We start from the raw sequence: 21,714 nt of genomic DNA on the forward strand, positions 1-21,714 counted from the left end.
CCGATGTTTTAGAAATCAAACACCAGATTGGTCCGACTTAGACAAAAAAAAAAAATCAATCAGCAACGAATTAATCAAAGAATAAAAAATATCGGTTAAAAAATTGGTCAATGAATTGAATGGATTTTTTTATTTAAATTAAATCAATATAATATTTACCGATTTAAATAAATGTGGAAGTATTTACCAAAATACGTTTCTAGTCACATCTCGGATACAGTGAGAAAAACTAAAAAATGAACATATTTCGGATGCACTGACCCCGTTCTATGATATAGGGCGTGCCAGTCATATCTCGGCTGCACCCGTGATATGAACTAGACCGTATATCGGATACACTGCATCCGAGATATGTGTGTAATCTGTTTTAACCTAGTGCATCTGAGATACGCGTATGTATGCTGATTTGGGGCAGTGCATCCGAGATACGTGCGAGGGCGTATATAAACCATAGCATCCAAGAAGTGCGTGGATTAGAGGGAGTTTTTTCAAACTTTTGAGCTTTCGCACGTGTGAAAGCGAGTTTCTTCATGAGCTATGGTCCCCCGAGGATATGTCCACGCGGAAGACATTAATAGACTAAATGACACTTGGCACGTAGCTGGAGCGTTGGACTTTGAGGTTAGTAGTTCAACCTTTTTTGTTAGTGTTTAATAGGTTTAATATTTGTAGATTTATATAATTATCTTCTAATACGTTTAGGGTGTTAGTCTTTAGTGCCTTAGATATATATATATATATATTACATTTAATGTAAACGCATAGGTAGGTGTATTATAAGTTGTAGTACTGTTTAGGAACAATTAATGATTTAGATGTAACTAATATGCGCTAGTTATCTATTTTGGGATTTGTAGCAACCACAGTTACTTTTGCCACATCGTGTGACACTAGGTCTCCCGCCGCCACCCATCCTGCTTCCCTATATAAGGGAAGCTGGATTTGGGCATGCAGTAGAGTTGAGGGATTTTATATTTGACGGTTGCTTGATCTTTGCATTTGTCGAGCGGTGGAGGCCGGAGACCCGTACATTCCACCTTCTGTGGGGTGAGGCCAGCATTACGCTTGAGGATGTTGCCTACCACTTTGAGCTGCGCACTGCCGGAGAGCCTATTGGGGGTTGTACTAGAGACTTCCAGCGGTAGCACCAGCACCCGACATGGGAGTGAGTTGAGGATTTAGCGGGCGCCAGGCTACCACCACCGCAGGAAGGAGGGAAGCAGGTGTTTGCGGTCAGGATGACGTGGCTCAGGGACCAAGTGGTACATATTCCTGATGGGGCAGCCCCGGAGACTCTCCGGTAGTATGTCCGATGCTACCTGATGATGCTGATTGGGGGCTTTCTGTTCACGGACAAGTCGGCTACACTTGTGCCGTTGAGATGGCTGCCACTGCTAGAGGATTTCGATTAATGCAGCCAGTTGTCATCGAGGTTTGCACTTCTCTACCATACCTACCACTCGCTGTGCACAACGGCATCCCGTAATGTGACAGACATTATGGGGTGTATGCCGCTTCTTGTATCGTGAATCTACCATAGGTTCCCATGCTTTAGTCCAGCGGGTTACGACATCGTCAGGTTCCCACTTGCTTCCAAGTATATGAAAGTTGTAATTAATTTGTTGATTACCATATAGTAGACAAGTAATATATGTTGGAATATAACTAATGAAAATCTTTAAAACTATCTTTGATCTGCGCAGGTTGGCAGGGCTAGCGCAGTAGAGCAGAGATCATCATGATAGCAGGATACTGAGTTTACGTCGTCGTATCGCTGCACTGACATTTGAGCAGGTATGATACAATGTGATCTATGTATTTTTTTCAATCTACCATTGGTATATCGTTTAATTAACGAAGGTCCATAAATGTTTCTAAAATAGTTTTGTTGTACATCGTATGACGATGCAGAGCTATGTCAGATTGCACTGGACTGGCTCATGACTGATGCGGGGCTTTATACATGGAGGGTTGTTGTCCCTATTGTCTGCTTTCACTTTGTCGAGTTCCATCACATTGACAGGGTGAAGAGGCAGCTAGAGGGAAGCAGCACAGGCCAGCAGACCCAGTGAACATTGATAAGTATCTCTTCGAGACGACCAGGGAAGATGACACCTAGTGGCCAGACGAACATTGTTACTGGTACGACTGATAAACCCATATTTTATGATATATTTTGTACCTAATTAAGTGATTTACTCAATCCTTCACTCACTTATTCATGTTAATTGCATAGTTTTACTTTTCCTTCCTTATTATGTGAGATATGTGAAAAACATGTTTCCTATGCTTTAAGAATAACTATTTTAATTACCCTTTATTACCATTCGATGCCGTGATTTGTGTGTTGAGTAGTTTCAGATCTTCTAAGGCAGGAATGACTTAAAGGATGGAAAGGAAACATACAAAAATGGAAGGAAAAGCACAAAATGGAGTTTTTGAAGAAACTGGCAGCGACGCGAACGCGTGAACGACGCGGCCACATGCCCAGCGCGAAGAGAGCGCGACGCGAACGCGTGAATGACGCGAACGCGCGCCTTGAGCAGAACGCAGATGACGCGGACGCATGACCGAAGCGAACGCGTGATAGATATAGTGGACCACCTTATAACTACCAACAAACCCCACCATGTGCTTATAGACCATCCTCTCAATGTAGATTTGGACCACCATGCTCACAAGTTCCTTTTCACCATTCACCACCGTATGACCCTTATCCATCACAATCCCAATCCAATTACTCCCGAGAACCACCATATTCTTGTTCTGAACCCCCCCTTCCTAACCAATGAACCCTCACACCCACCCCAACCTCCTATGGACAACAGACTGCGTGTTCTTCTTCAAGGGCAAGCAAAGATGGAAAAGAGCGTACTGGAACTCACTACTGCCGTAACTGAGATAGTAAATTTAATAGCTTCCCGACATCTGAGGACTCAAAGTACTCCTACAACTGCATGTGGGAAATCAAAAGAAGTGCGTGGCATGAAGGAGACACTAGAGACCCCGGTGGAGAATGAAGAGCATGGCTTTGTACTGGAACAAGTAGAGGAAGCCATGATAGTTGTAGAGGAAGAAGTGGTTGAAGATTTAGGAGATGCTGAACCTCCGTGGGAATCAAGAACCATAAAGGATTCCGCTGAGAAATCCGAAATTGATGTCAAGGAGGATAGTGCATAACTTCCACATCATATACTTTGTGAAAAATTGGACGGAACAAACCAAGAAGTTGATTCCATGGGCAGTGACAATCTTGCCTCAAGCTCTCCTAGTCACGAACTCACATCCGCAATTGAATTCCTCGAGCCTGAAGAACCTTATCCAAGTAAATACGAAGATGATGTCGAGGTAGATTTCTCTCAACCTCCAGCTTATGACTTAAGTGATGAGGAAGACATTGAAGACTTTGATCAGGACACAGATGCATGTGAAGAAGTTTGCAAAGAAGTGGAGGAATTCACAGAAGATTACAAGGGAGTAGAGCTTACAGAACCACTGGAAACACCTATCCCAAGGCCATTACCATCTAATACAAGCTTCAAGTGGGTACAATCCTTAACCTTTATCTTTACGTTTCCACTTGAATATGGTTTGCTTGAAATAGATGGCCAGCTTAGAGCTCTCTGCGGCTTTAAGAGTAAGAGGGAAATAGCTCGCACTCAAAGCTGGTGCACAAGGTTCAATAAGGTTCCACGCTTCAACTCGAAGTGCACGGATTGTCATCTTGTTCAATCGAATGGATCACGGAAGACATTTGGTCATCTTGGTGAGAATACAATTTCTAAGCCGCCCGGATGGAAAAATATAGATCAAGACGAAGGCGGATTTAAAAGCAAAGTTTGGGATCCTGGAATCTATTATGACATTCGTCACCCCGGGAGCCTGAGAATCTGTTTGAAGCTGCTCAGAAGCTTTACATGCCTAGTTTGAGACCCCGGAGGCTGTTGGCATTCCAAGCATTGGTGGAGATTTCTGGATGAATTTAAGCACAAGCCACCATGATAGAAAGCTCATCCAATGTCCAACTTAAGGACTTTAACTAAAAGTGCTAGGTGGGAGACAACCCACCATGGTATGGTCGTTTCTTTTTCAGTTTTATTTCGTGTTATTTATTTTTATTCTTTTTCAATTGAACCTGAATATTATTCATTAGCATTGCATACTGCATAAGTGCATAATTGCATATAAAAAAAAGGGGCGTGCGACGCGACCGCATTGCTCATGCGATCGCGTCAGTTGCGAAAACCACCTCCCACGCGTCCGCGTCATTCACGCGGTCGCGTGATCTGGAGATCGGCGTAAAGATCCAACGCCCAGAAAGTTGGGCAAGAATCGTGCGGCTGTTGTGCGTTTCGCACAAAACAACCCATGCGATCGCATCCTTGACGCGATCGCGTCACTTGCACAACATCCATGCCACGCGGTAGCGTGCGCGATGCGTTCGCGTCGGGCGGATATCATGACACCCTAGTGGAGACAGAGAGTTGCGCTGAAACGACGCTGGAATTGTGCGTTTAGCACAATTTTCAGCGACGCGATCGCATGCCTCATGCGATCGCGTCATTCATCCTTTTACCCATTCCATGCGACCGCGCCACCCACGCGATCGCGTCAACCCCCATTCCACCACAGCCACGCGACCGCGTGCCCCACGCGATCGCGTGGATTCAAATTCATTAACCCCCCAGTGACGTGAAACCCTACCCTGTCGCGCCCCCCCAACCCCTTCTTCTCCCTCTCTTCTCTGCAACCCACCCCCAACCACCACCACCCCCAGCCAACCACCTTCAACCGCCGCACCACCCTCGCCACCCAGCCACGACCGCGACCCCACCCCCCTTTTCTCCCTTCCCTCTCTTTCTTCCCTTTCTCTTCTTTTCCCCCTCCACCACTGCTGCTCCCTCCGCCATACAGCCACCGCCACCGCTCCATCACAGCCGCGCCTCCCACCACCACCCACACCCCTCCCATCCTCCCACCTTAACCCCTACCCCTCCCATTACCCCTATCCGAACCCCCTACCACTGGACAGCCACCACCGCCGCGCCAACCGCCTACACCGCCGCGTCAGTCACTACCACCACCACCCCCTACCATCTCTCTGCCCTACTTTCATTCATACGCCTACCAGGTTTTGCCAAACGCCGCTCTTTCAATTCGTAGTTAATTGCATATTTTTTTTCGTTTACGTTCAACATTAGGCTAGTTAGATATGCATGTTTGTAGTGGATTCTAGGTTGTTAGGTAGCCTATGATGTGGTTAGTGGATTTAGGCCTGTTTAATTGCGCTGTTCTTGCTACTTGTTTTATAATTTTTGCAATTCTGCTGTTGCTGTGATCTAAATATTGTTCATATGATGTTCTTACTATTCATGCTGCTATTGTGACTGCTCTTTCATGTTCATATTATTTATATCTATTTGCAGTTTATTTTAGTTTATATGAACTATTCTGCTTACTGTTTATTTTCCGGGAACATCAAATTTTAGCCAGAATGCTGCCAAATTTTCTATAAATCGTTTTGATTCTCATTCATGTCTTAGTTTTGGCATTTTCAATTTTGCTTTCTTTAGCTTTCACCAAACCAATTCATGAATGCACGGGCCAGCATTCTTATCTCTTTTGTGTCCCCGGTTTATAAATCACATTATTGATGATTTGATTTCAAATTTTCGTTATTAGTATATCTATATGAATCATCAACACCTTGATTTCCTTGCTTAAATATGAGTTGTCTGTTGCTTCAAATTGTGAAATTCTTGTTACTTAGAAACCAATCATCATGCCGCTTACCTTAACTTTCTTTTTACTAACTCATTGATTTTTGATTTCTAACCTCTTTTTCAATTCAAAATCACTTTTAACTTTCTACCAACCCCCTCTACTTTTTGACTCACTCTTCACTTTTACTTTTTCACTCAAGGCATGTTTATGGTTTTTCCTAATTAACATGAATTCTATTACTTTTTGGATTGAAATTTCTCATCTCAGTTTTTTAAGTCCAAACCAATCCAAAATGCACAATTCTTCAACTTATTTAATTATTCTACTGCTCCTTTGCCACTATTGCTTATTTTGTTATTTGCCTACTTGTTTTTCTGTTTTTATTATATCCTAGATTTCTGTTTTTCAGGATGTCTGACACCCAAAGAAAAGGAAAAGGAAAGGCAACAATTGGCAAACAGAAAAGAGGAGAATCCTCTATGTCCATCCTGGATATCATGCATGATGACTCCTGGCGGGAGAAACACTTTACCCCGCAGGAGAAGGCTGGCCAGCTACTCCCTGCCACTGATCCCACTAAGTTTGCAAACAGATACTGTGAGTTGAAGTATCCGGTGTTTGCAACCTCCAGGAACCTGTACCTGGAGCGGACTCTGAAAATTCCAGAAGAACTCCAGCAATACACCTCCGATCAGATCAAACAAAGAGGCTGGTTCTTCCTGGAGAGAAACCTGACAGAGGTCAATGCTTCTTGGGTAAGAGAGTTTTACTGCAATTACTTCAAAACTTCCCTAGATGCAGTGAACCTAAGAGGGAAGCAGATACTGGTCACTGAAGAGGCCATTGAGGATATTCTGCAGCTTCAGCCTAAATCCGATCAGCTTGATGGTTACCAAAAGGCTGAGGAGGACATGCGCTTCATGAAGTTTGACTGGGATGCGGTCAAGGCAAGGATAGCCCTTGACCCGACTGTCCCATGGGTCATGGGTCAGAACACCACCATGCCTAAGAGAATCAAGCGGATATACTTAAATGATGAGGCTCGGCTCTGGCACCAGATCCTGAGCAACTTTATTATGCCGAGTACTCATGAGACGGAGCTACTTGCCGCTATGATCACCCTCCTCTGGTGCGTGATGAAGGGTAAGGACATGTACCTGCCACGATTCATCCGGTACTACATGGCCAGGGTCCACGTCAGAGGCACTCTCCCCTTTCCATATCTGATTACCCAGCTCGGCCGTCGAGCTGACGTGCCTTGGGAGGATGCTGATGAGAAGCCACCTGCTGTAGAATGCAAGAAGATTATCCCTCACAGCAGGAACTTTCTGGCTTTGGGCTACAGACCTCCATTCCTCACTGCCCCTGATGAGACAGCCACACCTTCAGCTGGCCCCTTTTCATCTACTGCTACCCCAGCTACCACCACTGCATCTCCACCTGCCTCAGAGCCAGTTTATCACCTCGTGCACTGCCTATTTCAGTAGCTAGACCAAATGGAGCGCCGCAACCGGCGCCGATATGAGAGATCTGAGCGTCGCAGCAAGCGACGCTATGAGCACCTAAAGCTGATGATACGCTCTGGCGGCGACATCCCCTCCGAGTCTGACACACCATCAGAGCCATCTGAGGAGGAGGCGGATGATCATGAGGCGGAGACCCATCCACAGAGAGAGGCTGAGCAGGCAGGACTGGAGCAGGCTGCGCCACAGCAGGAGGCCCCACATCAGATTCAGGCTGCAGACCCAGAGGTTCCTATTCAGTCAGCACCTCCTCTACAGCAGGCAGATCCTCAGACCACCACAACAGAGACTCCAGCCAGCCATCCTTCCAGTGATGACACTCCTTCACACCCTGCTTGATTGAGCATCGAGGACGATGCTTTATATTAAGTGTGGGGAGGTCGCCATCTCTGGCATATTTTTCTTGGTGAACCACTACAGACTCTTTTTATTTTATTACTTTTCTGTATTTTTATTTTTATTTTTATTCCTCAGTACTTATACATTGCTCTTTTCATGTATTTTTACTCTATTTTCTGCATTTTGCACTTTAGTTCATATTTTAGCCAGTTAGTTTAGTTGCAATTCTAACTTATTAGCTATAGAATATGTGGATTAATTAGTATAGTTTACCCTTTTAGAATATGATAAGTTTGGTTTAAATTGAAAATAAAAAGGAAGTAAACTAGAGACTTTAACATAATAAAAATAATCTACACCTTGTATATATAGCATTACATGTTAGTTAGTTAACAACATTTTATCAAGGAGAAACACTAAAACTTTAAAGCCACCCTGAGGTTTACATTGAGAATAATGGGAACTCTTAATTTTTCACTTGCATGACATATATAACTGAGATATGATTTTTGAGCTAGAGAACACACAGCCTGTGAGTTTTGAGCTTAATTGTATGGTTACATTCAAACCATAATATTTTATTCCTGTGTGTTTTGCCCTTCTTTTTTATTCTGATGTTCTTTACTTTGTTTTAATCTATATGTCCAATTATAGAATATAGATACATACCAAGAAAGTGATTGAGGCCATTGTTTGATTCTAGCTCACTTATCCCAAATTAGCCTACCTTTTACATCACCCTTGTTAGCCCCCTTGAGCTTTTAATCCCCTCTTGTTCTATAAACCACATTACTAGCCTTAAGCAGAAAAATAAAATAAAAATCCCAAGTTGAATCCGTAGTTAGCTTAAGATAGAAATTGTGTATTGTTTAAGTGTGGGAAACCTTATGGGAACTGATGAGCGGATAATTTATACGCTTTTTGGCATTGTTTTTAGTATGTTTTTAGTAAGATCTAGTTACTTTTAGGGATGTTTTCCTTAGTTTTTATGTTAAATTCACATTTCTGGACTTTACTATGAGTTTGTGTGTTTTTCTGTGATTTCAGGTATTTTCTGGCTGAAATTGAGGGACTTGAGCAAAAATCAGATTCAGAGGTTGAAAAAGGACTGCTGATGCTGTTGGATTCTGACCTCCCTATACTCAAAGTGGATTTTCTGGAGCTACAGAACTCGAAATGGCGCGCTTCCAATTGCGTTGAAAAGTAGACATTCAGGGCTTTCCAGCAATATATAATAGTCCATACTTTGGCCAAGAATTGATGACGTAAACTGGCGTTCAACGCCAGCCTTCTGCCCAAATCTGGAGTCCAGCGCCAGAAAAGGATCCAGAACCAGAGTTGAACGCCCAAACTGGCACAGAAACTGGCGTTCAACTCCACAAATGGCCTCTGCACGTGCTACACTCAGGCTCAGCCCAAACACACACCAAGTGGGCCCAAGAAGTGGATTTATGCATCAATTACTTACTCATGTAAACCCTAATGACTAGTTTATTATAAATAGGACCTCTTACTATTGTATTAGGCATCTTTGGATTATCTTATGATCCTTTGATCACGTTTTAGAGGGCTGGCCATCTCGGCCATGCCTGGACCTTCACTTATGTATTTTTAACGGTAGAGTTTCTACACTCCATAGATTAAGGTGTGGAGCTCTGCTGTTCCTCAAGGATTAATGCAAAGTACTACTGTTTTCTATTCAATTCTTCTTATTTCTCTTCTAAGATATCCATTCGCACCCAAAAACGTGATGAAGGTGATGATTATGTGTGACGCTCATCATCCTTCTCCTTTATGAACGCGTGCCTGACAAACACTTCTGTTCTACATGAATTAAGCTAGAATGAGTATCTCTTAGATCTCCTAACCAGAATCTTCGTGGCGTAAGCTAGAATGATGGCGGCATTCAAGAGAATCCGGAAGGTCTAAACCTTGTCTGTGGTATTCTGAGTAGGATTCAATGATTGAATGACTGTGACGAGCTTCAAACTCGCGAGTGCTGGGCGTTAGTGACAGACGCAAAAGGAGGGTGAATCCTATTCCAGCATGATCGGGAACCGACAGATGAATAGCCGTGCCGTGACAGGGTGCGTGAGCATATTATTCACTGAGAGGAGGGGATGTAGCCACTGACAACGGTGATGCCCTTGCATAAAGCCAGCCATGGAAAGGAGTAAGACTGATTGGATGAAGATAGCAGGAAAGCAGAGGTTCAGAGGAACGAAAAGCATCTCCATTCGCTTATCTGAAATTCCTGCCAATGAATCTACATAAGTATCTCTATCCCTTTTTTATTATATATTCGAAAACACCATTATCACTTTATATCTGCCTGACTGAGAATTACAAGGTGACCATAGCTTGCTTCATACCAACAATCTCCGTGGGATTCGACCCTTACTCACGTAAGGTATTACTTGGACGACCCAGTGCACTTGCTGGTTAGTTGTATTGAAGTTGTGACAATTATGAATTAAGATCAAAGCACCAAGCTTTGGAGCCATTACCAGGGATTGTTCGAGCCTGGACATCACAATTTCGTGCACCAAGTTTTTGGCGCCGTTGCCGGGGATTGTTTGAGTTTGGACAACTGACGGCTCATCTTGTTGCTCAGATTAGGTAATTTTCTTTTTATTTTCTTTTCAAAAATTTTTTCAAAAATATTTTCAAAAAAATTTTCCCTCTTGTTTTCGAAAAAAAAAAATTTAATTAAAAATGTTTCAAAAAAATTTTATTCAAAATTTTTAAGAATGAATTCTAGTGTTTCATGAAGCATGTTGAAGCCTGGCTGGCTGTAAAGCCATGACTATTCCTTTGGGAATGAGTATGTCAGGCATGTCATATCTGAATTACATGCTGAAGCTTGGCTGGCCATTGGCCATGTCTAGTGTTTTGGACCGGAGCTTTCATTGAAAGCTTGGCTGGCTAGTGAGCCATGTCTAATTCCTGGACTGAAGCTTTAGACTAACATGGCAAGATTCCTGGAATTCATATTAAAAATTTTGGAATCCTTATTTTTTTTTTTTTAAATTTTCGAAAAATATAAATAAAAATCCAAAAAAATTAGAAAATCATAAAAATCAAAAATATTTTCTGTTTCTTGTTTGAGTCTTGAGTCATGTTATAAGTTTGGTGTCACTTGCATATGCATCTTGCATTTTTTCGAAAATATCATGCATTTATAGTGTTCTTCATGATCTTCAAGTTGTTCTTGGTAAGTCTTCTTGTTTGATCTTGATGATTTTTTGTTTTGTGTCTTTTCATGTTTATCATATGCATTCTTGAATTCTTAGTGTCTAAGCATTAAAGAATTCTAAGTTTGGTGTCTTGCATGTTTTCTTTGCATTAAAAATTTTTCAAAAATATGTTCTTGATGTTCATCATGACATTCAAAGTGTTCTTGGTGTTCATCTTGACATTCATAGCATTCTTGCATGCATTCATTGTTTTGATCTAAAAATTTCATGCATTGCATATTTTTCATGTTTTTCATAAAAATTTCAAAAAATCAAAAAAATATCTTTCCCTTTTTCTCTCTTCAAATTCGAAAATTTGGATTGACTTTTTCAAAAAATTTTTAAAATCAAATTGTTTCTCATGAGTCAATTCAAATTTTCAATTTGAAAATCTTATCTTTTTCAAAATCTTTTTCAAAAATAAAATCTTTTTCAAAATTCCTAGTTATTTTCGAAAATTCCAAAAATATTTTCCAAAAATCTTTTTCTTATACTAAATTTTCGAAAATAACTAATCAATTAATGTTTTGATTCAAAAATTTGAAGTTTGTTACTTGCTTGTTAAGAAAGATTCAAACTTTAAGTTCTAGAATCATATCTTGTGATTTCTTATGAATCAAGTCATTAATTGAGATTTTAAAAATCAAATCTTTTTCAAAACTAATTTTATCATATCTTTTCAAAAAATATCTTCTTATCTTATCTTTTTCAAAAATATCTTTTCAAAATATCTTTTCTAACTTCCTAACTTCTTATCTTTTCAAAATTTGTTTCAACTAACTAACTAACTTTTTGTTTGTTTCTTAACTTTTTCAAAACCTCCTAACTAACTCTCTCTCTCTCAATTTTCGAAAATATCTTCTATCTTTTTCAAAAATATCTTTTCAAAATATCTTTTCTAACTTCCTAACTTCTTATCTTTTCAAAATTTGTTTCAACTAACTAACTAACTTTTTGTTTGTTTCTTAACTTTTTCAAAACCTCCTAACTAACTCTCTCTCTCTCAATTTTCAAAAATATCTTCCATCTTTTTCAAAAATTTCTTTTTAATTAACTAATTATTTTTATTTTTTATTTTTGAATTCAAAAATTTTCGAAAAATACTAACTAATTTTCAAAAACTAATTTTCAAAAATCACTAACTCTTTTTCAAAATAATTTTCGAAAATTATTCTTCCCCCATCTCATTCTATTTATTCATTCATGTCCTAACATCTCATCTCACATTCCAATCCTCACAGTTGTGTTTCTTCCTTTACATCACATCCTTTATCTCCCCCTCTTCTTCTACTTACAAAGGGATCCCTATACTGTGGTATAAAGGATCTCTATTATTATTATCATTTTTCTGGCCATTCTTCCTTGTCATATGAGCAGGAGCAAGGATAAGAACATTCTTGTGGAAGCAGATCCAGAACCTGAAAGAACTCTGAAGAGAAAATTAAGAGAAGCTAAAATACAACAATCCAGAGATAACCTTTCAGAAATTTTCGAACAGGCAGAGGAGATGGCAGGCGAAAATAATAATAATGCAAGGAGGATGCTTGGTGACTTTACTGCACCTAATTCCAATTTACATGGAAGAAGCATCTCCATTCCTGCCATTGGAGCAAACAACTTTGAGCTGAAACCTCAATTAGTTTCTCTGATGCAGCAGAACTGCAAGTTTCATGGACTTCCATCTGAAGATCCTTTTCAGTTCTTAACTGAATTCTTGCAGATATGTGATACTGTTAAGACTAATGGAATAGATCCTGAAGTCTACAGGCTCATGCTTTTCCCTTTTGCTGTGAGAGACAGAGCTAGATTATGGTTGGATTCTCAACCTAAAGACAGCCTGAACTCTTGGGATAAGCTGGTCACGGCTTTCTTAGCCAAGTACTTTCCTCCTCAAAAGCTGAGCAAGCTTAGAGCTGATGTTCAAACCTTCAGGCAGAAAGAAGGTGAATCTCTCTATGAAGCTTGGGAAAGATACAAACAGTTGACCAAAAAGTGTCCTTCTGACATGCTTTCAGAATGGACCATCCTGGATATATTCTATGATGGTTTATCTGAGCTATCAAAGATGTCACTGGACACTTCTGCAGGTGGATCCATTCACCTAAAGAAAACGCCTGCAGAAGCTCAAGAACTCATTGACATGGTTGCTAATAACCAGTTCATGTACACTTCTGAAAGGAATCCTGTGAATAATGGGACGCCTATGAAGAAGGGAGTTCTTGAAGTTGATACTCTGAATGCCATATTGGCTCAGAACAAAATATTGACTCAGCAAGTCAATATGATCTCTCAGAGTCTGCATGGAATGCAAGCTGCATCCAACAGTACTCAAGAGGCTTCTCCTGAAGAAGAAGTCTATGATCCTGAGAACCCTGCAATAGCAGAGGTGAATTACTTAGGAGAACCTTATGGAAACACCTATAACTCAACATGGAGAAATCATCCAAATTTCTCATGGAAGGATCAAAAGCCCCAACAAGGCTTTAATAATGGCGGAAGAAACAGGTTTAGCAATAGCAAGCCTTTTCCACCATCCACTCAGCAACAGACAGAGAACTCTGAGCAAAATGCTTCTAATTTAGCAAATTTGGTCTCTGATCTATCTAAGGCCACTGTAAGTTTCATGAATGAAACAAGGTCTTCCATTAGAAATCTGGAAGCACAAGTGGGCCACCTGAGTAAAAGGATCACTGAAATCCCTCCTAGTACTCTCCCAAGCAATACAGAAGAGAACCCAAAAGGAGAGTGCAAGGCCATTGACATAAGCGCCATGGCCGAACCTGAGAGGAGAGGAGAGGACGTGAATCCCAAGGAGGAAGACCTCCTGGGACGTCCAGTGGTCAATAAGGAGCTTCCCTCTGAGGAACCAAAGGACTCTGAGGCTCATCTAGAGACCATAGAGATTCCATTGAACCTCCTTATGCCCTTCATGATCTCGGCTGAGTATTCCTCTTCTGAAGAGAATGAGGATGTTACTGAAGAGCAAACTGCCAAGTTTCTTGGTGCAATCATGAAGCTGAATGCCAAATTATTTGGCATTGATGCTAGGGAAGTTGAACCTCCCTTGTTCATCAATGAACTAAGTGATCTGGATCAACTGACATTGCCTCAGAAGAGACAGGATCCTGGAAAGTTCATAATCCCTTGTACCATAGGCACCATGATCTTTAAGGTTCTGTGTGACCTTGGTTCAGTAATAAACCTCATGCCCCTCTCTATAATGGAGAAACTGGGAATCTATGAGGTGCAAGCTGCTAAAATCTCATTAGAGATGGCAGACAACTCTAGAAAACAGGCTTATGGACAAGTAGAGGACGTGTTAGTAAAGGTTGAAGGCCTTTACATCCCTGCTGATTTCATAGTCCTGGATACTGGAAAGGAAGAGGATGAATCCATCATCCTAGGAAGACCTTTCCTGGCCACAACAAGAGCTGTGATTGATGTTGACAGAGGTGAAATATTCCTTCAATGGAATGAGAAGTCCTTTGTGTTTAAAACTCAAGGATCTCCCTCTGCAACCATGGAGAGGAAGCAGAAAAAGCTTCTCTCCAAGCAGAGTCAACCAGAGCCCCCACAGTCAAACTCTAAGTTTGGTGTTGGGAGGCCACAACCAAACTCTAAGTTTGGTGTTGAACTCCCATATCCAAACTCTAAGTTTGGTGTTGGAGAGTCTCAACAAAGCTCTGCACATCTGTGAGGCTCCATGAGAGCCCACTGTCAAGCTGTTGACATTAAAGAAGCGCTTGTTGGGAGGCAACCCAATGTTTATTTATCTAACCCTATCATTCTTGTTTTTCATGTTTTCTTAGGTTCATGATCATGTGGAGTCACAAAATAAATATAAAAATTGAAAACGGAATCAAAAACAGCAGAAGAAAAATCACACCCTGGAGGAGCATCTGTCTGGCGTTCAAACGCCAGAACAGGGCATAGTTCTGGCGCTGAACGCCCAGAATGGGAGCATCCTGGCGCTGAACGCCCAGGACAAGCATGGTTCTGGCGTTCAACGCCAGAAATGGCAGCAAATGGGCGTTGAACGCCCAAAATAGGCACCAACCTGGCGCTGAACGCACAGAGTTGTGTGCAAGGGCATTTTGCATGCCTAAATTGGTGCAGGGATGTAAATGCCTTGACACCTCAAGATCTGTGGACCTCACAGGATCACTTCAGGATCTGTGGACCCCACAGGATCCCCACCTTACCTCCTCATAATCCTAGTTTTTTTTCTTTCCACATCTTCTTCTTCATCTATTCCTTCTTCTTTTGCTCGAGGGCGAGCAACATTCTAAGTTTGGTGTGGTAAAACAATTATGTAAAGGATCTATAGCTCAGTGGTAGAACATGTGGCTGCAAATCAAGAGATCCCTGAGATACCTCAAGGGATACATTTTCTTCCACACAATTATTGGAAGCAACTAAGGGTGGAACATCAAGAGCACTCCATCATCCTTCATGAAATCAGAGAAGATCTAAAAGCAATGAAGGAGGAGCAGCAAAGACAAGGAAGAGACATAGAAGAGCTCAAGGACATCACTAAGGTGGACTCATTCCTTGTTCTTACTTTCTCTGTTTTTCGTTTTCTATATTATGTGCTTATCTGTGTTTGTGTCTTCATTACATGATCATTAGTAGTTAGTAACTTTGTCTTAAAGATATGAATGTCCTATGAATCCATCACCTCTCTTAAATGAAAAATGTTTTAATTCAAAAGAACAAGAAGTACATGAGTTTCGAATTTATCCTTGAACTTAGCTTAATTATATTGATGTGGTGACAATGCTTCTTGTTTTCTGAATGTATGCTTGAACAGTGCATATGTCTTTTGAAGTTGTTGTTTAAGAATGTTAAATATGTTGGCTCTTGAAAGAATGATGACTAGGAGACATGTTATTTGATAATCTGAAAAATCATAAAAATGATTCTTGAAGCAAGAAAAAGCAGCAAAGAACAAAGCTTGCAGAAAAAAAAAATAGGCGAAAAAAAAAAGAAAAAGAAAAAGCAAGAAGAAAAAGCCAATAACCCTTAAAACCAAAAGGCAAGGGCAAATAAAAAGGATCCCAAGGCTTTGAGCATCAGTGGATAGGAGGGCCTAAAGGAATAAAATCCTGGTCTAAGCGGCTAAACCAAGCTGTCCCTAACCATGTGCTTGTGGCGTGTAGGTGTCAAGTGAAAACTTGAGACTGAGCGGTTAAAGTCAAGATCCAAAGCAAAAAAAAAAAAAGAGTGTGCTTAAGAACCCTGGACACCTCTAATTGGGGACTTTAGCAAAGCTGAGTCATAATCTGAAAAGGTTCACCCAATTATGTGTCTGTGGCATTTATGTATCCGGTGGTAATACTGGAAAACAAAGTGCTTAGGGCCACGGCCAAGACTCATAAGGAAGCTGTGTTCAAGAATCATCATACTGAACTAGGAGAATCAATAACACTATCTGAACTCTGAGTTCCTATAGATGCCAATCATTCTGAACCTTAATGGATAAAGTGAGATGCCAAAACTATTTAAGAGGCAAAAAGCTATAAGTCCCGCTCATATGATTGGAGCTATGTTTAATTGATAGTTTGGAATTTATAGTATATTCTCTTCTTTTTATCCTATTTGATTTTCAGTTGCTTGGGGACAAGCAACAATTTAAGTTTGGTGTTGTGATGAGCGGATAATTTATACGCTTTTTGGCATTGTTTTTAGTATGTTTTTAGTAAGATCTAGTTACTTTTAGGGATGTTTTCCTTAGTTTTTATGTTAAATTCACATTTCTGGACTTTACTATGAGTTTGTGTGTTTTTCTGTGATTTCAGGTATTTTCTGGCTGAAATTGAGGGACTTGAGCAAAAATCAGATTCAGAGGTTGAAAAAGGACTGCTGATGCTGTTGGATTCTGACCTCCCTGCACTCAAAGTGGATTTTATGGAGCTACAGAACTCGAAATGGCGCGCTTCCAATTGCGTTGGAAAGTAGACATCCAGGGCTTTCCAGCAATATATAATAGTCTATACTTTGGCCAAGAATTGACGACGTAAACTGGCGTTCAACGCCAGCCTTCTGCCCAAATCTGGAGTCCAGCGCCAGAAAAGGATCCAGAACCAGAGTTGAACGCCCAAACTGGCACAGAAACTGGCGTTCAACTCCACAAATGGCCTCTGCACGTGCTACACTCAGGCTCAGCCCAAACACACACCAAGTGGGCCCAGGAAGTGGATTTATGCATCAATTACTTACTCATGTAAACCCTAGTGACTAGTTTATTATAAATAGCACCTCTTACTATTGTATTAGGCATCTTTGGATTATCTTATGATCCTTTGATCACGTTTTAGAGGGCTGGCCATCTCGGCCATGCCTGGACCTTCACTTATGTATTTTTAACGGTAGAGTTTCTACACTCCATAGATTAAGGTGTGGAGCTCTGCTGTTCCTCAAGGATTAATGCAAAGTACTACTGTTTTCTATTCAATTCTTCTTATTTCTCTTCTAAGATATCCATTCGTACCCAAAAACGTGATGAAGGTGATGATTATGTGTGACGCTCATCATCCTTCTCCTTTATGAACGCGTGCCTGACAAACACTTATGTTCTACATGAATTAAGCTAGAATGAGTATCTCTTAGATCTCCTAACCAGAATCTTCGTGGCGTAAGCTAGAATGATGGCGGCATTCAAGAGAATCCGGAAGGTCTAAACCTTGTCTGTGGTATTCTGAGTAGGATTCAATGATTGAATGACTGTGACGAGCTTCAAACTCGCGAGTGCTGGGCGTTAGTGACAGACGCAAAAGGAGGGTGAATCCTATTCCAGCATGATCGGGAACCGACAGATGAATAGCCGTGCCATGACAGGGTGCGTGAGCATATTATTCACTGAGAGGAGGGGATGTAGCCACTGACAACGGTGATGCCCTTGCATAAAGCCAGCCATGGAAAGGAGTAAGACTAATTGGATGAAGATAGCAGGAAAGCAGAGGTTCAGAGGAACGAAAAGCATCTCCATTCGCTTATCTGAAATTCCTGCCAATGAATCTACATAAGTATCTCTATCCCTTTTTTATTATATATTCGAAAACACCATTATCACTTTATATCTGCCTGACTGAGAATTACAAGGTGACCATAGCTTGCTTCATACCAACAATCTCCGTGGGATTCGACCCTTACTCACGTAAGGTATTACTTGGACGACCCAGTGCACTTGCTGGTTAGTTGTATCGAAGTTGTGACAATTATGAATTAAGATCAAAGCACCAAGCTTTGGAGCCATTACCAGGGATTGTTCGAGCCTGGACATCACAATTTCGTGCACCAGGAACATGGATGATAAAAACAAAGGTAGAAAGTTAAAAAGAATAAAGACATTTCAAAATAAAAGTTTTGGGAAGCATGCTCATGTGAAATTAAAACAATTAAATTACCATGTGCATTAAAAAAATAATAATAAAAATATTTTTATTTAAATAAAGGGGATACAAAAATTCTCCAATTGAAAAATAAAAGGAATCAATGCACATGGGACAAAAGTTAAAGTTAATATATGAGCTTGCAATACAAAGTGAAGAAATTTGGGTAAATAGGCAAAGAAACCTTTGAATTATAAAATATGTATGTTAGGTGAGATCTTAAACTAATCAAGGATTCACTTATTAGCTCACTTAGCCTTATACATATACCCTTACCTTTACCTTGGCCCCATTACAACCTTAAATAAAGACCTCATAATTTTTGTATGTCTGTATTCTATAATTGTTGATTGGTTAGATGAAGAACAAAGTTATAGAAAGTAAGGATAAAAAGAAGAATGGAGTGATTAACCCAATAAACACTGAGTGATTAGAGAGTAAACACAAAATCCAGTGAGGGTTCAATAGCTCATCAACATATATCTCTGCTTAAATTGTTAATTGTCTTGCAAGTTTATAAATTATTTTTCTTTCCCATCTCAATTGTAAAAGTGCTTTAACATTATCTAAGGTTTGGCTATGCATATATGACTCCTTGAGAATGTGAATTAATTCAACTACATGTAAGTTTTATATACAAGTGAATGACAATTAGAATTGCATGATTCATTTAGGTAGTTGCATTTAGAATAGATTGCATTGCGTGAGATTCCACCACTTTAACCTTACTCTTTATCTTGGATTTAGCATGAGGACATGCTATTGTTTAAGTGTGGAGAGGTTGATAAACCCATATTTTATGATATATTTTGTGCCTAATTTAAGTGATTTACTCAATCCTTCACTCACTTATTCATGTTAATTGCATGGTTTTACTTTCCCTTCCTTATTATGTGAGATATGTGAAAAACATGTTTCCTATGCTTTAAGAATAACTATTTTAATTACCCTTTATTACCATTCGATGCCGTGATTTGTGTGTTGAGTAGTTTCAGATCTTCTAAGGCAGGAATGACTTAAAGGATGGAAAGGAAACATAAAAAAATGGAAGGAAAGCACAAAATGGAGTTTTTGAAGAAACTGGCAATGATGCGAACGCGTGGACGATGCGGCCGCATGCCCAGCGCGAAGAGAGCGCGATGCGAACGCGTGAATGACGCGAACGCGCGCCTTGAGCAGAACGCAGATGACGCGGACGCATGACCGAAGCGAACGCGTGATAAGGAAAACTCCAGATGACGCGACCGCGTGACCCACGCGGACGCGTGACAAAGGCCATGCACCAGAAATTACAGAAAACGCTCCCAGCGATTTCTGAAGCCCTTTTTGGCCCAGATCCAAGTACAGAAAGCATAGATCAGAGGTTATAAAGTGGGGAAATACATCCATTCAAAAGAGAGTCTCCAATTATTTACTTTGATGATTTTAGATGTAGTTTTTAGAGAGAGGTTCTCTCCTCTCTCTCTTAGGATTAGGATTTAGGATTTTTCTTGCTTTCATGATTGTCCCTTTTTATCAGGTTCAACTTTCTTTTTTTATTATCTTCTCAATTTAATTTATGAACTTTTCTATGTTACAGATAATTCTCTTAATTAATGTTATTTGAGGTATTTCAGTTTATGATCGCTCTCTTTTATTTATGTTACCGTTACTTCCAATCTGAAGATATTTTTATTCGAGTAGATTTACTTTTTCCCTTTTGGTCTTGGTTAAGAAATCAGTAACTCAGGAGTTATCAAACTCAACGTGATCGATAATTGTTATCTTTGCTAATTGAATTGAACTTCAATAATTCCAGTCCTTTCTTAGGAATTGACTAGAACCTGAAGATCAGACTAATCAATCCACTTGACCTTCCCTTGCTTTAGTAAAGGCTAACTAAGTGGGATTAAGACTCAATTCTCATCACCATTGATAAAGATAATTAGGACAGGACTTCCAATTTCTCATACCTTACCAAAAGTTTATTTTACAGTCATTTACTTATTTTAATTGCAATTTAAATTACTTACTCCCTACTTTCAAAACCCCAATTCACAATCTTCATAACCAATAATAAGAACATACCTCCCTGCAATTCCTTGAGAAGACGACCCGAGGTTTGAATACTTCGGTTATCAATTTTAAAGGGGTTTGTTACTTGTGACAACCAAAACGTTTGTAAGAAAGGTTGATTGCTTGGTTTAGAAACTATACTTGCAACAAGAGTTTATTATAACTTCTAAACCATCAATCTCCAGTTCTTCAACGACCTATTCAGGGGCCGTTACCAGGCACAGCACTTGGTTACCATCAACGGTCATCCAGACCTTCGCCCGACACAGGAGTACCTCACCTGGTGGAAACAGGCCTGCAGAGTGAGATATCTTTCCGGTGATGACATCCTGGCCGATCCCAGAGCAGCAGTCTCACCGACTGATATCCTCCCTGCAGCCCCTGGTCACAGAGATGAGATACAGTTACCGCCGGATGCCCCAGATTGGAGGCGACGTGTGAGGAGGCGACTTCTGATGTCCGGAGACCAGCACGGCATGCACGTGGTCAGCGCGCCCGTAGGGACGATAGGGATCCTCAGGACGGAGACCAGCAGTTGTCAGACGAGGAGGCTGAGTATGCTCGACAGGAGGAGGTACCCGAGGATGTCATTCCCGATGCACATGTAGAGTAGCCGTCCGATGCATTTTTTGCTGACCATGAGGCTGACGTGGCTACGAGGCTTATGCCGGGTACCTCCATCCCTGGTCACCACCCTGCTGATGACACCACTTGGGAGCAGCCCCAGTTCAACATTAGATCCGATGTTGAGATAAACATCGATGATATGTTCCAGATCATTGGGGTGACCAGTGATGCGATGGATGACTTGGATAGTCGTTATCGCCACCGGAGAGACAATACCGACATACTTGGGACATCGAGTGGTGTATCCACCTAGCATGGGACAGCTCTTCGAAAGTGCTATCAGACTCCTCCTCCACCACCGCACCAGTTTGGTTCTGCTCCGTTACCCTATTATCAGACTCCATCCCTACCACCACGGCTGCCACTGTCCGATTCTGTCTGGCCACCACCTTCTACGCCTCCTCCCATGATTGTAGCAGCTCCTCCTCCGCCACCACACCAGCGTCCACCACCCACTTCTAGCCAGCCAGTTGTTCGTCCTCGTCCATACCGTCCTCCCAGGGTTTCTCGTCCTCGTGGATGTGGGACTGGACACCACTTGGATCCTGCTGCTGGACGGCGTTAGTTACCATTATTGCTATGTATTTTGCTTATTACTTATGTTTATAGACCTTCATCATATGTATGACTCTTTTTTAGTGCATTCGAATTTATTACTCAACTTGTTTATCCATGTGAATATATGTTTTTTACGAAAATATTGTAACGTTATATATAAAAATTGTCCTGCACATTCGCATGTATCTCAGATGCATTGCCCCAAATCAACATACATGCGCATATCTCGGATGCATTGGGTTAAAGCATATTACACACATA

General features: G+C 40.9%; 1 pseudogene; it reads left to right on the forward strand.

Annotated features, from left to right (window-relative positions):
* The first annotated feature begins 1,312 nt into the window (after nucleotides 1-1,312).
* LOC148573352 (uncharacterized) lies at nucleotides 1,313-21,460 on the forward strand (annotated as a pseudogene).
* Nucleotides 21,461-21,714: the final 254 nt, after the last annotated feature.

The sequence above is a fragment of the Arachis ipaensis genome, chromosome B2, assembly GCF_059453495.1.
Source record: "Arachis ipaensis isolate K30076 ecotype BB chromosome B2, ASM5945349v1, whole genome shotgun sequence".
Taxonomy (NCBI): Eukaryota; Viridiplantae; Streptophyta; class Magnoliopsida; order Fabales; family Fabaceae; genus Arachis; species Arachis ipaensis.